Source organism: Myotis lucifugus, unplaced genomic scaffold (genome assembly GCF_000147115.1).
Source record: "Myotis lucifugus unplaced genomic scaffold, Myoluc2.0 scaffold_74, whole genome shotgun sequence".
NCBI lineage: Eukaryota > Metazoa > Chordata > Mammalia > Chiroptera > Vespertilionidae > Myotis > Myotis lucifugus.
In genome coordinates this window covers 4,618,605-4,624,437 of record NW_005871122.1, presented here as the reverse complement: position 1 = coordinate 4,624,437, position 5,833 = coordinate 4,618,605, and positions in this window count along the sequence as shown.

Below are 5,833 nucleotides of genomic sequence, written 5' to 3'. Positions count from 1 at the left end.
TTAATCAACTTCATTCAAAATTACTATTCCTTTTAAAAAGAGTATTTTAAATTTCCATTTAAAATAAATTAAGGCATATTTATTTTATATGTCTAATATTTCTGTATAGCAACTGTCTGTATTCACTTTAAGTAATATGGTTTTGATATAGATATTTTATCTGTAGAGGACTATATCTGATAATAAGCCTGCATAACATCCAATACCTATATAATCTGAAAAATAACATATTTATTTTTTAATTATCTCTTAACATTCACTATTTTCATTAGTACCAAATTATACATGTAAGCACTGGCAATTTTAAGTGTATCTTTTTATATTCAGTGTTTACTTTTTCTATGTAAAATAATTGACTGCCATTTTGAGGATATTTCACTAATATTATAAAATAAAACCAAAACAACTGATTTTTTAATTTATCCAATATTTCAAGGGAACTTGAGTATATACTTGAATCACTTAAATGAATGCAGTTTCTCTGTTTCTTTTAGTTTGTTTTATGGATCATTTGTATTTTCCCGAAATTAGCAGTGAGTTTTAATGGCTTTTCTCAGAGCGCTCTTATGTAGAAGAGAAGCCTATTCTGTTCTCAATAACAACAAATATCAGAATGAACTCACTTGCACTTTACATGCTTTATAAATTAGGAGCATAAAAAAGAAAAGTGTCTGTTTCAGGAAAGGCTGTAAGACATCATTATGGAATCTGCAAATGCTATTGTAAGCAATGACCTACTGCCAAGAAATGCAAACCTAACTAGAAAGAAATCATGCTTTTTCTGGCAAATTTAAATATAATTTTACATGGATTTAGCTCATTAATTTAGGAAATCAGCTAGGTATGGTTTAAATCATGTGCCTGAAATACAAATTCTATACAAGTAGTAAGTGTTATAAAAGCAATATTTTGCTGCATATAGAGTTTACAGACCACTTTTGCATACCCTTACATTATATTTTAAAGTCAGATATAATCCTGTTTACTTTTTTTATTTTCATTACTAAGCATAATGAATCTTAAAGCCATTAAGCCAAATTCCTAGGTAAGCAAGTTTACATAGCTAGCATGAGGAAAAACAATGCCTCTTATTCAGGTCTCATGTCCAAGTTATCTCTCTTTTCACCACTTCATTTCACAGTTTTGAAAACAAAGCAACATATAGCAAATCTGAGACAGCACTATCATACAAATCAAATAAAGATAATTTTGCACATCACTAAAAGTGCTTGGAATCCAAACCAAGTAATTCAGAACCACTTCTCAGGATTCTGTTTTTAATTTTCTTTCTTTTAATTTCAACACCGTGATGCTAGCCATTAAGTAATTTTCTTTGGCTATTATATCCTTAATATGAAGTCACGTGGGTTGAAATAAGCTTGGGATTAACACAGGCATGTAGCGAAAAGAGCAGTTTTGTCTGATATATTTTGAAGCATGTTTGTTAACTGGTGAAGATGTAAGAGAAACAACACTTCTAAAATACATTAAAGTTTGTATAAAAAGAGGAGGGGTGGGAGGAAGCCCAAATAAAGACAATTTCTCCTATCAGATAGGATTAAAAATAAAACAAGAGGGCAAACCATGTGGGTGAAAATAATTCGATCAGTAGTGGAATAGGATAATCTCTCCATACTTTGTACACTCTATAGTAAATCATACAAATACATACATACTGTATAAATTCTACATCTGGTTGCATTTAAATAAATACATGACTTCATAATTTATATAGATATTCCTAGAATTTAAGATTCTTTTTTTAAATGGCAAAAATATCTATGTATATGGAGACATATAAATATCTAATATTTTTTAAGTTCAGAAATAAATATGAAATGATACATACTTATAGATTTGAACAAATGAGCCTCTCTTTGCTTTTCTCCCTCCTCTCTGGCTGCTCCACAAGCAGTCTTTGCTAAGTAATCCTCATCTGTCTTTCTTCTGTCTTGTTGAGCCATAAGGCCAAGTCATCTTCTCTATTAAGACTTACTTCCCAGGCACACTCACCATAGCCAATAACTTCAAATCCTATTTAGACAAAGATGACTCTACCTATATTTATCTTTCCATTTCAAATTTTATTCATGATCTCAAGACTCACATAATACTAACATGGCAAAATATAATTTTCAATCTCTCTCCCAAGCCTGATTCATAAACAGTGTTTTCAAATTTAGTTTTATCCTTATTAACTCAGATACTCAGACCCCCTATACTTGGAGGCATCTTTAACTCTTCACTTACTCTCATTTTTTCAAATTCCATTCAACAATAATTCTGTCCATTCCACCTAATATGAACCCTCCCTTCCCTCAGTTCTTACCTCTTCTATTAATATTCTGTTTCAAGTCACCATCATCTTTCACCTGCACCACTAAAATAACCTAATACTTTGACCACAGTCATTATTTAAAAATTTATAACAAATTGCTTCACATATTCCCTTAAAAGTTTCCAAAGGCTTTCCATTCCAGTTGGAATAATAATCTAATTCCTCACAGAGAATTTCCTAAAAGGTCCTCAGGGAGCCCCTTAACATTAGTTCTCAGAACCTTTCCTTCCCGTTGCATTCAGGCCACACTCAGAATCTTCATCTGGAATGCTCTTTTAGAGAAATTAATGTTGCTTTCTCCCTTATTTTTTATCTACTCTAGGTTTACCACATAAGAAAGGTCTTATGTGAACACCCAGTAGAGTATACAAGCTTGAACCATATGAGATTGCCAATGTTCATCTGGTTTTTATTTAATGTCTGTTCAACCTACAGTAATCTCTATTCTCCATCTCTTTGTCTTTCCTCAGATATGATTTTATTGACTTTGCAGCACCTAATAATTACCTGACCTCATAGTAATTTTTGACTTGTTTACCTGGTCACCCTCTATCTTTCCCCCCTAGATATGTATAAAAGCTATAGAAGAACAAGATTTTGTTTTATTCCCTTTGAACAATGTCTAGCATAGGAAGAAATCAATGAATAGTCAATATATAAATAAATTCTAACTTTACCAATTAAAATAATAAACACTTTACCCCTCATTTCTTAGAATGAAAATTGGAAGATCTCTGATAAATCAGTCATTTGTATAATGTAGATTTTGTGCTTTATCATGTTTCATATTTGTTTTCATTTTAGTTTTTATTGTTGCATATATTAGTGTTTGACCAGAAAGTTAGTTTTTATTCTATGAAACCTATGGAGAATAGAGAAGCATAACAACTCTAGCTATGAACTGTTACAAGTTTCTACAGTTTTTCAATAAATTATACTATGTGTGAAGCACACTGTGCTGGGACCTGGATGGAAAAAAACACACACACAAAAAAAGCCAAACAAAACATATTCTTTTCATCCAGGAAAAGCATCTCCTTAGCATTTCAAAAGCTGTATGATAGTAGTAATCTAAAGTTCTCAACTAAAAGAAGAGCAGAGAGTGCCAAGGGTCATTTATCTAATATTTCAGAAGTCTCTAAGTAAACCTGTAACATACATTCTCTCTTTTTTATTTTATTTCCTAGTCTGTTTTTCTAGTTCCAATTTGTTTTCCATATTTATTTCTCTCTCTTTATTTCCATTGCTATAGTATTGGGATTTAAAATAAAATAGACATGTAAATTATAAATGAAGTTCCATGTTAGCAAGTTAAACATCTAATGATTTACTCTTAATGATAATATCCTATTATACTCCTCAATTAATTTCATTTTAAAATTAAATTATAACTTAGGGTTTATTTTCTTTTATTAAATTGAAGAAGCAAAAACAAAAGAGATCACCAAATAGTTCTAAAAGAATAACATGCTTTGAATTACGTAGATTGCACATATCACTTTAAAAAAGTAATGCTTTACATTATTTATATTCCCTATTAAAGGTCCAATGACAGTTTTCACCTCCTCACTTAATTTCCCTGTAATAAATTGGTGTTTTCCAAGCTTGTTCAGTGCTGTCACTGTCCCCTTTACTTGCACTTGCCCCAAACGTATGTCCTTTAAATCCTCTGTGTTATATTGTTATCTTGAAAAGGGTTCTGGACAGATAGAGTGAGAAATTGAGGTGGTATAGACTCACCTTGCTTTCTTACACCATTCTTCATTTGCTTTTATCAAAGCATCAGGAAAAGTCATGTGGATGACTCTAACCATATTGAAAAGTGTAAAAAATTAGACATCTTTACTATTCTTCTTCAGTCTTCTGCAGATATCCAGGAACAAGTAAATGCCCATACACTGGGACAAGCAAAGGAAGAAATAGGTGAGCCTGAAATATAACATACTCAAATTCTATAAAGGCATTTGAATATATCAAGAAAAAAAAATCAGGATATTTTTTAAAAATTAGTATTAATTTGTACTGACATGTTTTAACATCTAATGGAAACATCTTAAACATATACAAAAGCAGAGAAAGTATCTAAAAGACCTTTATGTCATCATTAACCCTTACCTTCAGTAATTACCAACCATAACCAATCTTTTTCTATTTATATACCCCAATAATCCCCTCCTTGACCAGTTGCATAATTCTGAATCAAATTTCAAATCATAGCATTTATTTGTGTAAGTAAAATTTAAAACATTCAGAGAATACACACATATACAATGACATATAAAAATCCTATATAATAAAAGCCTAATATGCTAAGTGTCTGGTCTTCTGGTCATCTGTTCAATAAAAGCGTAATATGCCAATGATATGCTAAGGCCACTCAACCACTTGTTATGATGTGGGCTGACCAGGGGGCAGATGCTCCTACCAGTAGCTTAGCTTGCTGCTGGGGTCCAGCCGATCAGGACTGAGCGAGATGGGCTGGACATACCTTGGAGCCCTCCCATAGTCCCTCCCCTGCTGTCCAACCTCCTGTGTCCCTCCCCGGCCCCAATCGTGCACCATTGGGGCCCCTTGGCCTGGCCGGCACCCTCTCGCAATTCAGAACCCCTCGGGGGATGTTGAAGAGCTGGTTTTGACCCAATCCTGCAGGCCAGGTTGAGGGACCCCACTGATGCATGAATTCGTGCACCAAGCCTCTAGTACATATATAAAGAGAGAAATTTTTTAAAAGACTGAAGAAAACTCTGAATTAGGGTTAATAAAGACATATTTTGCCGGAACCGGTTTGGCTCAGTGGATAGAGTGTCGGCCTGCGGACTGAAAGGTCCCAGGTTCGATTCCAGTCAAGGGCATGTACCTGGGTTGCGGGCACATCCCCAGTGGGGGATGTGCAGGAGGCAGCTGAACGATGTTTCTCTCTCATCGATGTTTCTGGCTCTCTATCTCTCTCCCTTCCTCTCTGTAAAAAAATCAATAAAATATATTTAAAAAAAAAAAAGACATATTTGAACTTGTTACTTTTGGATGATTGTTGATAACTGAATAATGATTTGAAGGTAGTTCTGCCCCTTAACAATATTGCTACCCTTACTTAATGTGCTTTGAATTGAATTAACCCAGTAGTTCAATTTTACTGGATTTATTGAATGGGTGATATGTCTCTCTCTCTCTCTGCTTCTTTGCTTCTCATGAGAAGCTATACCAAATCATATGCAAAGAATGAACTGAGAAATCTTGATGGACATGTACAAAACCAACTTCTACAGCCAGACACCCCCAAAAATATAAATCACAGAGGCATAAGTGCATTTGTTCACTTATGTATTTTCTTTATTAAATAAATATTGCAGAGTATATTAAAATTGTATATAATATTACATATCAATATATCTATGACAAGTATTATATACAAGTTGGGGAACATATATTTGAAGTTGTCCATATGGAAAATAATACAATAATTAATAAATAATAATACAAGAATAAACTCTTTGT